This window comes from Acipenser ruthenus, chromosome 2, assembly GCF_902713425.1.
Source record: "Acipenser ruthenus chromosome 2, fAciRut3.2 maternal haplotype, whole genome shotgun sequence".
Lineage (NCBI taxonomy): Eukaryota > Metazoa > Chordata > Actinopteri > Acipenseriformes > Acipenseridae > Acipenser > Acipenser ruthenus.
The window spans coordinates 101,438,861-101,451,275 of NC_081190.1; positions in this window are offsets into that span (position 1 = coordinate 101,438,861).

The following is a 12,415-nucleotide window of genomic DNA, read 5'->3' on the forward strand; positions in this document are numbered from 1 at the left end:
TCTTTATATTTTAATTTTTTTGTTTGTTTTTGATTTAGGCACTGTAGCATGTAGAAGATCGGGATGTCCTCTTGTATCTCGTGGGTGATGCTATGTATCCACTTCTCCCGTGGCTCATGAAACCCTACCCCTCCACACAGGTCAAGAAGCTTTAAATAATAAACTGAGCCAAATCCGTGTGGTGGTTGAACAGGCGTTTGGGCTATTGAAACGGAGGTGGCGGATACTACTGAAGCGTACTAAAGCGAACCACAAGTTTGTTTCCCAAATTATTACTGCCTATCTGTGCCAGGCCCGTAAAGAGGTGTTCAGGCATCAGGGGCTGCTAACGGTGAACGAAGCGGAAGAACGGCTACCTCAGCCGCCAGCAAGAATTGCACAACAGCGATATGAAGAGGGTCCTGCTATTAGAGGTGCACGGCTATCTTTATTTCTGTAACCCGATAGTGTACTTTTATTTTGTATCACATTTTTGTTTCATTAGCTTATTTGTATCTCTTTATACCAAATATAGCATCCTCATTTTTGCTGTACTTGTATGACTGGTTCTGCTAAAAAAAAGTATTGGAATATTGAGTAGTATTGTTGATTCCTTAGAAGAAAGTTGCGAAAATTCCAGACCACATTTTATTTTGAGAGTGGGTTAACTTTGACGGCTTGAGGTTTTCAAATTTAAATTACTCTGCATGTTTGAATGTTATGTGGTTGTCTGTTTATGACTTTTCCTAAATACATGTATTAAATACCCTGACGGCGTTTGAAAGGCAGGATCACGAAAATAAGGACGTTATAATCCCACCCACCTAGAACTGCCAAAGCAGTAATTTTGACTGCCTTTTACAATACATGTTTTTATTTTGAATATAACCTACAATATTCTATTTTATTTTTATATACAAGCCTGTTATTATCTGTACTGGACCTGGCAGCCATCAATCCCTTCATTTGTACAAGGAATGCACTGGGGAAAATATCAGTAGGAGAGATTTCATCTTGAAGCTAGCCACAGCACTTCGGCAGAAACATTTCAATTAGAAAACTGCAGAGCAGCAGGCTGCTGCAGCTCAACCTGGATTCAGTGCTGCACTGAGTGACACATGCAAGAGAAAATGTTTTACCTTTGTTTTAAATTAAAAACTACAGTTTTGTATGTACATATAGTTGTTTACACCTGTTTACACAATAGTTTATTTTGAAATGTTTATTTTATTATAGCTTTTCATTTTTTGAAGTAGTGCTTTATATGTGGTAAGTTAGAAAATAATCTTTTATGTTTAATTGTTCTTTTAAATATGGCGTTTAAGCTGTACAGATGTTTGATATGATATGCTTAAATAAAACTTTTGAGTTGTATCCGATAGTTTGTCTTTCATTTTAATACTCAAAATGTAACCGTCTTTAATGACTGTGGTTTTAGGTATGCGTATAACCGCTGCGGTTCTAGTGTTTTTCGTGTTGTGCATTGTATGGTTTAGCTACCTTACTTAATGGTTAAAAACATACCAATGTAAAACAATTGTTGCAAAGAAAATACAGAAAAACACCATAATAAAGTATATACATTCATTTATTTATTTAAAATTTACAAGGCATGTCTTCCTCCCCTAGAGAAACACAGCAAGTTCAGTGTGCAGTCTAGACCCTCTTACAACAACAGTGCGCTGCCTTCCGAGAGCCTTTGTCATGCACATCACTGAGAACTTGAACAGGCTCCTAGAACAAACAGGAGATGACCCGGTAGTAGTTGTCCACATCGGTACAAACAACATTGGAACAGACAGGCGAAAATCCCTGCAAAACAAATTCAGAGATCTAAGAAGGAAATTTAAAGACAAGAAGTCTCAAAAACTAAATGTTAGAACTTGAAGTTACTGCTCTAACAAGTAACTACGATGTGTTAGGTGTTACAGAAATGTGGTTATCTGAGAGTGATGGAGATGAATATAATATTAGTGGGTACACACTGTATAGGAAAGACAGGCAGGACAGAAGAGGCGGAGGGGTAGCGCTATACATAAGAAATAGTCTTGAATCCCAGGTGTTAAATCTGGAAGAAAAAAACAATGCAGAATCAATATGGGTCAGAATAATTAAGAAAAATTATGACATATAATGCATGACATAAAAAAATGAAAAACTATAATAAAATAAACATTTCAAAATAAGATATTGTGTAAACAGGCGTAAACTGCTATATTTACATACAAAATTGTAAAAACGAAGTAATTGTTTACAAAAATAACATAAAAGGCTTTTTTTTCGCATTAGCCTACTGCATAGCACGACTTCAAAAAATGAAAAACTAATAAACATTTCAAAATAAAATATATCGTGTAACCAGCTGTAAACTGGTTATATGTAGGCCTACATACACAATTGTAAAAACGAAATAATTAAATAATTATTTATAAAAAATAACATAAAAAAGAAAATAACTTCCCATTGTGTAACGGGAATGCACATTCAGGGAAACATACTTCAAAGTTGCCCCCATATTAGAAAAATCCACACCGATGTAACGTTTATCAACTTGTCGTGTGCATTTACCATATACTGCTCTTTCACACTGGGCACAGATATCAGAAGTTTTATTTGAATTGATGACTGCCATGTCCAGCACATTGTAAAATACAGCAACTGGACACCAGTGATTGCTTTCACTGAGTACTAAGTTTTGCGCAGATGGTGGAAACTCTCTTCTCGCTTTGTTTACTGTTCCAACCAGGCTGTTTTTTTTTTTCTTCAACTGTTTTGCTAATTACAGTGAAATAAAAAAGAAATTGTTATTGGTAACATTCATTCCTTTTCCTAAGCACGGTTACATCAGCCTAACACATTGTCACCCAGTCTCTGACCAGCTGGGCGAGTTTCATCTTTGCACAGGTAGCGGTAGGGTCCGCTGCCAGCCAAAACTTCATCCCAAATTTGACAGTTTTGTTTGACATGTATTGTGTCCAGGGACACTGTGCTTTTGTCGGAAACAGCTGCTTGTCCATGTAATGTTTTATGTTTAGCTTGAAAGAGCAATGCTGTTCTCGATGAAGTCGTTCCTAATTTCTGATGCCAAGGCAAATATATCTGTAGTTGCTCTCAAAGCAAAAATATCAAGATTTCTCGAAATATTCTTGTAATAGTAATATTATAAGACAGCAGACTATATATGCTCACGTAGACAGCCAGACGGCAGGTCTCAAAGGAATTGATAGGATTACAGTAGATATTTAGATAACACATATCTGGACTTCAAGAGCAATATTCTATTAAAATACATACTGCTGTCAACTCAGCGGAGGTAGAGATAACAAACTGGCTTGTATACATATAAAAAATAGCGTATTGTAGGTTATATTAACAATAAAAGCATGTATTGTAACAAGCCGTCAAAATGACTACTTTTGGCGGTTCTAGGCAGAAGTGCTTATAACTTTTTTATTTGTGCGATTCTGACTTTCAAACGTCGTCAGGGTATTTAATACATGTCTTTAGGAAAAGTCAAGAACAGACAGCATGTGTGTTAAAATGTTGTAATAACTGTACTGTGTTTTAAAGAATATAAAGCCAGCAGAAATACTAAACAAATTGTTAAAACACACTGTTCATACAAATCGTTATAATACTGTATGCTCTGTATTAACCTATAGAACTATGTTAGAGGGTTTTCTATTCCTGTTTATTCTCTTACAACAGTACAAATATTATTGTATCTTTGTAAGTCTGAGTAAAAAGGGAGCTAGGTTGGGATCACACTGACCAAAAAACACTTGTGAAATGAGCTAAACTTGTCTTTGTCTGAGCTACTGGTGCCAAGGTTTTTAACCTTGAGGAGAAAAGCAGAAATGAGAATCTCATTTAATGAACTCAAATGTTCACAGTCAAGTTTCTTATTTAGCTTGATCTGGAAGTAGTGTTTAAGCTAAACACAGGTATTGTAGAATAATTCAAACAGAACATAAGTGTAAATGTTTTATTTTAACAGAAGAACTGTAAGAGTTTGAAACTAAGAGAATATATTGTAGAAATTAACTTACAGTAAAAACTTCAAAGCATATTAATGTTTAAGATTTAATAACTTCTGACGTAAAAAGCAAAGCAAAAGCTCTATAAAAACCGAGGTAAAACCCTAATCAAGTGTCACTCAAATTGCTAATTACAAGCTCATGTGATCCATGCTCTGAAGATCTCTGATCGAGCTGATTGCTGTTGGTGTCTGTAGCAGGGTGGTAGGAAAGCCCTGCATATGAAAAGTGGGCAGAGCAAAGCCCTGCTGTTTAAATGCACTGTTTATTTATTTTTAGAACGGGGTCTTCCCCTCCACCCCTGTGTTATTTTGTATTTGTGTATTATGATTTATTTATGGTATTTATGACGACTTGTTATTGTTTATTTATGGTTTATTGTTTTATAAATACGACGGCGTAGCCAAGTGTTTTGTATTATTTAATAGCGTGGATGGGAAGCCCCATCCACAGTAATTGAAAACCTTGTGCAGAAGGTGAAGCTTGCCTACCTTGCACCGCCCAAGGAAGCCACGCCCGCTCCGCTCAGGGATGCCACGACTGGATCGCCTGGGGTTGCCTGCTGCTCCGCATCGCCTGGGGCTGGCTGCTGCTCCGCATCGCCTGGGGCTGTCTGCTGTTCCGCATCCCTGGGGCTATCTGCTGTTCCACATCCCTGGGGCTGCCTGCTGCTCTGCTTTGTCTGGGGTTGCTGAAGGTCCCGCTTCGCCAGGGTTTGCTGAAGGTCCTGCTTCGCCTGGGGTTGCTGAAGGTCCCGCTTCGCCTGGGGTCGCTGAAGGTCCTGCTTCGCCTGGGGTGGCTGTGTCCTTTGCTTCTCCTAGGGTCGCTGAGGGTCCTGCTTCGCCTGGGGTCGCTGCCGGCTCTGCTTCGCCTGGGGACGCTGCCAGTCCTGAATGGCAGCAGGAAGTACTGTGGCTGGAGCCCCGCAAAGAGGAGCTGCCGGCAACGAAGAAGGGGGGGAGGTCAGGAGACCAGCTCTCCCAGCCGCACTTTCGCTGCAGGAGGAACGGTGGCCGGCGACCCGGAAGAGGGAGCTGCTAGCCAAGAAGAAGTGGGGGGTGGAGGACATTCCACCATGGCCGCCCCCAGAAACACCTTGCTTCCCCCTCTTCTGGGACTTTTAGACTGAGGGGGAAGGTGGCCGTTGGGGCCAAGTGTGCGTTGCACAAGGGGGGAGACATGTAGCAGGGTGGTAGGAAAGCCCTGCACATGAAAAGTGGGCAGAGCAAAGCCTTGCTGTTTAAATGGATTGTTTATTTATTTTTAGAACGGGGTCTTCCCCTCCGCCCCCTTCCCCTCCGCCCCTGTGTTGTTTTGTATTTGTGTATTATGATTTATTTATGGTATTTATGACGAGATGCTATTGTTTATTTATGGTTTATTGTTTTATAAATATGACAGTGTAGCCGAGTGTTTGTATTGTTTAGTAGTGTGAATGGGAAGCCCCATCCACAGTAATTAAAAACCTCATGCAGAAGGTGAAGCTTGCCTGCCTTGCACCACCCAAGGGTGCCACGCCCGCCCCGCTCAGGGATGCCACGTATGGATCGCCTGGGGCTGCCTGCTGCGCCGCATCGCCTGGGGCTGCCTGCTGCTCCGCATTGCCTGGGGTTTCCTGCTGCTCTGCATCGTCTGGGATTGCCTGCTGCTCCGCATCGCCTGGGGTTGCTGAAGGTCCCGCTTTGCCTGGGGTTGCTGAAGGTCCTGCTTCGCCTGGGGTTGCTGAAGGTCCCGCTTCGCCTGGGGTGGCTGTATCCTTTGCTTCTCCTAGGGTCACTGAGGGTCCTGCTTCACCTGGGGTCGCTGAGGGTCCTGCTTCGCCTCGGGTTGCTGCCGGCTCTGCTTCGCCTGGGGTCACTGCCAGCTCTGCTTCGCCTGGGGTCGCTGCCAGCTCTGCTTCGCCTGGGGGCGCTGTCGGCTCTGCTTCGCCTGGGGATGCTGCCAGTCCTGAATGGCAGCAGGAAGTACTGTGGCTGGAGCCCCACGGAGGGGAGCTGCCGGCCATGAAGAAGGGGGGGAGGTCAGGAGACCAGCTCCCCCAGCCGCACTGTCACGGCAGGAGAAACGGTGGCCGGCGACCCAGAAGAGGGAGCTGCTTCCCCCTCTTCCGGGACTTTGAGACTGACGGGGAAGGTGGCCGTTGGGGCCAAGTGTGCGTTGCACAAGGAAGGAGATATGTAGCAGGGCGGTAGGAAAGCCCTGCATATGAAAAGTGGGTAGGGCAAAGCCCTGCTGTATAAATGTATTAAATGAACAGGGTCTTCCTCTCTGCCCCTGTGTTATTTTGTATTTGTGTATTATGATTTATCTATGGTATTTATGACGAGATGTTATTGTTTATTTATGGTTTATTGTTTTATAAATATGACGGCATAGCCAAGTGTTTTGTATTGTTTAGTAGCGCATCACCTCAAACTCAACCTCTCTAAATCTGACCTCGTTTTCTTTCCCTCCTCCTCCTCCTCCCCCTCCTCTGATCTCTCTATCTCTGTTCCTCTGGAATCTACCGCACTCTCTCCCTCTTCCTCCGCTAAGAACCTTGGAGTCACCCTGGACCCCTGCCTCTCTTATTCCCAGCACATCTCCACTCTGGCACGCACTTGCCGATTCTTCCTGAGCAACATCCGAAGAATCCGACCCTTCCTCACCAACTACGCCACCCAGCTCCTGGTCCAGGCCTTGGTACTCTCCCGCCTAGACTACTGCAACTCCCTCCTGGCTGGCCTCCCTGCGTCCGCCACCCGTCCGCTCCAGCTCATCCAGAACTCCGCTGCCCGCCTGGTGTTCTCTCTGCCTCGCTTCTCCCACGCAACTCCACTACTCCGCTCACTCCACTGGCTCCCGATCACCGCTCGCATCCATTTCAAGAGTCTTGTACTAACCTACAGATGCACGTACATACGCTCATCTCTCCCTATACCCCCACTCGACCTCTCCGCTCCGCCTACACTAGAAGACTGGCTCTACCTCCTCTACGCTCCCCTGCCTCCAGAGCCCGCTCCTTCTCCACCCTCGCTCCGCAGTGGTGGAATGACCTTCCTACAGATGTCAGGACTGTCCAGTCCCTGACCACATTCCGGCGCCTCCTTAAGACTCTCCTCTTCAGACAGCACCTGTAGAACTCCTCTGTTTTATCACCCTTCCTTAAATGCGCTTTATTTGCTCTTATCTGCCCCCTATTTTACTACATTTAATCCTGTACTTCAGAGTACTGTAATCTGCCAAGTGTTTAATCTGTAGTATTTTGTATTTAATCATATCCTGATGTAACTATCACTGACACTGTTATCTGCTGTATTATTGAATTGTATTTTGTCACACTTGTACTTACTTGAACCAAAGTCATTGTATTTATCTTGCTCTTAATTGTATTATTACTTGTTCTGTAATACTTGAAATGTATTTGCTTACGATTGTAAGTCGCTCTGGATAAGGGCGTCTGCTAAGAAATAAATAATAAAATGGGAAGCCCCATCCACAGTAATTAAAAACCTTGTGCAGAAGGTGACCATCTCCTGAGTTTAATTAGTTCTGTAATTGTTGCTAATCGGGAGATGGTCACCTGTATAAAAGCCTGCAGCTCTCCATGTTCCAGGTGGGTGTTCGGAAGAGGAACGGAAGCGAGAAAGGAGAAAGAGAAAACGAAAGTAACAAAACAGTATAGGATCAGTGAAGGCGATTGCCCAGCCTGACCTGGGTTTTGTTGTATTTTGTGTTCGAGATTTTTTAACCTTTGCTTTGGCTCTGTGAGCAAAGTGTTTTTGTTCAAATATTTAATTTTATTTTTGGTGTTTAAAAATAAACGGCGCTGCAGCGTCTTTTTGCCCTCCAGTACTGCCTTTGTTTTTTCTGTTCCTGCATCTGGCCTAATGTCACCACTCGTCATCCTATCACAGTGTCGTATTTAGAAGTCTTTGCCTTTTGAAGACAGTTTCTGTCCTTACATTATATTCTATATTCTATAATGTAAGGATGTCCATATACTGGAAGGTAAGGATATATTTTGTATATATATATATATATATATATATATATATATATCTTTTATATTGCTGCATTGCTATAAGGCAGCGGTTCTCAAAGTGTGTGGAGCGCGCCCACAAGGAAAGCAAGCAAAGCAAAGCCAGGGGAGGCGCGAGAAGATTTAAGAAAGGTCAAATAAATTGAAGGAATTAAACTCACCTAGTGGTGGAGCTCTCTGTTGTCTGTTACTGAGTGAACGCGCCAGATGTTTTCGATGAAAAGCTCTTCCACCCACCCGGAGGTAATGTCTTATGTACTGCAAGATATTTCAGTTTTTTATTTTTCTTAAAAATATTTCCCAACATAAAAACAATGTCATCTTACAATAATTGATTTTGAGTTTCAGTGTTTTAAAATAAAATATCAAACAGAACGAAATTTCAATGTACCATTTGTAATTCAGTAATATGAGAGCATTGGTCAGGGGTCTGAATACTTTTGCAAGGCACTATATATATATATATATATATATATATATATATATATATATATATATATATATATATATATATACACATATATATATATATATATATATATAGACACACACACACACACACACACACACACACACACAAGGTATCCATTGGTTTGTATACAATGTCCGTGCCAACATCTTTTGAAAACAAGACCTGGCAACCCCCAATACGCGTACTTTTTAACTATTAAATAAAATATTTACAGAATACTTAAAAACTGCTGCTATAACCATGATTCATTTATTCTTAATAGCGCTATAATGAAATTATACCAAAGCATGTTTTTTTACAATGAAGGTAACATATAATATGTCGCCTTAATGCTTATGATGTCAGCAAAAACATGTATTATGTTTTCACGTCATTGTAAATAAAAATGTGATTTGGTATAATATATTTATAATGGTATTAATAATAAATGAGTTGTGCAGTATGGTTCTAACAGCAGTTTTTAAGTGTTCTGTAAATATTTCATCGTAGTTAAAAAGTACAATGCTTATTATGGGGCTGTCAGGGCTTCTTTTCAAAAGATAATAACACACTGCCCGATGTGACTGCAAAATAACACACTGCCCGATACGAATGAAAAATGGCATCGCCATTGATGGCATCGGGCAGTGTGTCCAAATTTAGCACATGTTTCCTTATCACTTAAGACAGCCAACTGAATAAAACATTCTGAAACATCCAGAAGGTTGTGCATTTCCATTAAAATTATTATATTAAAAAAAATGCGAGAACAAGCATATTTAGGTAAAAAAAAGTAGAAATGTGCAAATTGAAACATCTGGAAATTCTCACATAAACACAGTGTGAACAAGACATTTTATCTGCTGCTTTGAAAGTAGGTTTTCTACTAAAATTATAACAAAATTATAAAGTGCTAAAGTTGTCCTCCCTTAGAATGTGTAATATATTTTGACTGAAAAATGTGAAAATTAAGACAAAAATAGAAAAAGTAAATCGACTAACACCCCAAACTTCTGTGATGATGACAGTAATAAGAAAGTGCTAAATTTAGTGTGCATGTGTGAAAGGACTGATGTGACTAAAAAGTGACATAAACCATTTGTTTGCTTCAGAGTGACAGAACTTTGACATTTTAAGTTCATACGTTTAACGCAGGTCTTAAAAGTCTGAAGCATTGGTTTGTCTCTAAAAAACTTATTTGCAGAAATGCAAGTTATCGAGTGTTTTTTAGTTGTTGTTTTGTTACAGGCAAAAGAACAGATACTTTCATTATGTACTGCATGTGGCTCAAGAAATAACAAATCGCCATCACCAGGACGGTGCAACAATGTATTAAAACTAAAGGTCTATTGTCCTAATACTATTATAGCTTTTGCTATAGATTGTAGGTGACTACCTTTGACAGACAGATGATTTCAGTAGTCAATAAAACAGTAATTTTTAACTTTCCTGCTGTAGTGCATATTTATAAAGATATCAAATGTAAAATTAATACCTCCATATCCCCCCCCCCCCCCCCACTATGTTGGTAATATACAAACATATTAGTTAATATTAATGTCTTAATTATGAAGTTAATATTTAAATATAAAACTAGGGGTTTAGTCCTTCGCAAATTTCATATTTCTTATAAAATTTTATTTACAATTCCATTTTTCAAATATATCAAAAGAACTATAAACAAATAAAAAAAAGAAATATGAGGCTAAGTTATAAACATATGCTTTCCAGTTTCAATATCAAGAGAGGTTAACCAGTTAAATAACTAAGTCAATAAACTAAAACTAAGGGGGTCATGTCATATCAAGCATTTGCGACGGCATTAAGGCCACAGTGCTGAGTTTATGTCGGCCTTAAAATTGCCCCATATGTATCACAACAGTTTTGGAAAGTTCATGCAATGCACTCTAAGGCGTGTCAAGCCTTAATTCTTTGCACGGCAAGTTGTAGGTGGGGCTCATTTGTAAATTAAGTCTGTGATATTAAAATGAGATTTATAAAGCAGCAGAACAGCTGCACCAGCTCTAAAAGGGTCCACAAATAAATCAGATTTCAAATTGGTCTTATTTGGGCGCATAGGAAACAGCATTATGGCAGCAGTCATAATGTGTTTCTTATGATGGTGAGTTCAGGCTCCTAACCTTCCTGAACAACCCAGGAACATAGGGAGAGTACTGAGAAGAAGGGAGAGTATTTAGGGTCTGCATTACCCTTTATGATCTCCCTGAGGATGAAATTATAGCTCAATACCAGTTATTTCATTATTTACAATTGTTTGTACTCGTATAATAAACATGGATCATTAAGTTATCCTTTTCATTATGTAAATTTGGTTTTAGCCGTTGTATAATAATAATCTAATATAAAGTTAAGTCAACGCGGGTCATTTCTGCCTCTGCAGATGAGCTACCCGGGCTTTAGTGGGTTAAAATCTGTACATTTTATTTAAAACACAGGTTAGCCCATTTTGAACTGTCATTTCTGCCTCTCCAAATGACCTCCTGTGACAGAAATATAATGAGTTCTGGTTGTAAATCTCCCTCCCGATCTGTGAGGGCGCTAAGCAGCGAGGTCAGATTTCTTTTGACGGGCTGGACTGACAGTTCTTTCCCGGGTCGGGGAGTTGGTCAGTCTGGAAGAAGGCGAGTCTCTGTTGCAAGAACGTATTGACCCAGAAGGTAAACAATGTAGCAGCCGCTGATTGTAAGGCAGCTGCATTAGTTTAACAACACCACAGTCATCACCCACCTTGAGCACTACTGCACACACCCGGACCGGTGATTTGTGTTAGTAGTATTGTGGGAGCGGATAACATGTTATTATTTGTTAGTGTTTACATATCGTTATTATTTTCCTGCCGAGCTTTACACCAGGGGTGTATTGCCGGAGGATTATTGTTTGGGTCGTCAGACCAGGATTTGTGTAAAAATAAAAATAACATTTTCCAAATTGGATTACAGTTTTCACTTGTGATTGTTTCTGCACTGCATCACCTCTGCATCCGGTCTTAATCAGCAGCCACTTTGCCACACCTACCTGTTGTTCAATTGAAGGTAGCCCATTTGGAGGGGAGGCGCTATTTTTCAGATTAGTCTGTAACACTAGAACCTCCACGGTTATCCTCATACCTAAAACCACCACTATCAGTCATTAAGACGGTTACATTTTAAACAACATCAATATTAAAATGAAAGACAAACTATTGGATACAACTCAAAAGTTTTTTTCAAGCACATCATATCAAACATCTGCACAGCTGAATCACCATATTTTAATGAACAATTAAACATAAAAGGGTATATTTTCTGACTTTCCACATATAAAGCACTAATTCAAAAACTATAATAAAATAAACATTTCAAAAGAAACTAGAGTGTAAACAGGTACATGTACATACAAAACTGTAAAAACGAAAGCAGATTTTAATTTAAAACAAAAGTAACATATGTTTTCTCTTGTGCACCACTTAATCCAGGTTGATCTGCTGCATCCTGCTGCTTTGCAGTTTTCTGATAAAAAATGTTTCTGCCAAAGCGCTGTGGCTAGTTTCAAGATGAAATCTCTCCTACTGATATTTTTCCCAGTGCATTCCCTGTACAAAACAAAGGAATTGATGGCTGCCAGGTCCAGTACAGACAATAACAGGCATGTATATAAAAATAAAATATAATATTGTAGGTTATATTCAAAATAAAAACATGTATTGGAAAAGGCAGTCAAAATGGCAGCTTTGGCGGTTCTAGGTGGGTGGGATTATAACGTCCTTATTTTCGTGATCCTGCCTTTCAAACGCCGTCAGGGTATTTAATACATGTATTTAGGAAAAGTCATAAACGGACAACCACATAACATTCAAACATGCAGAGTAATTTAAATTTGAAAACCACAAAACGTCAAAATAACTTCAGTGGTGGTTCTAGTGTTAAT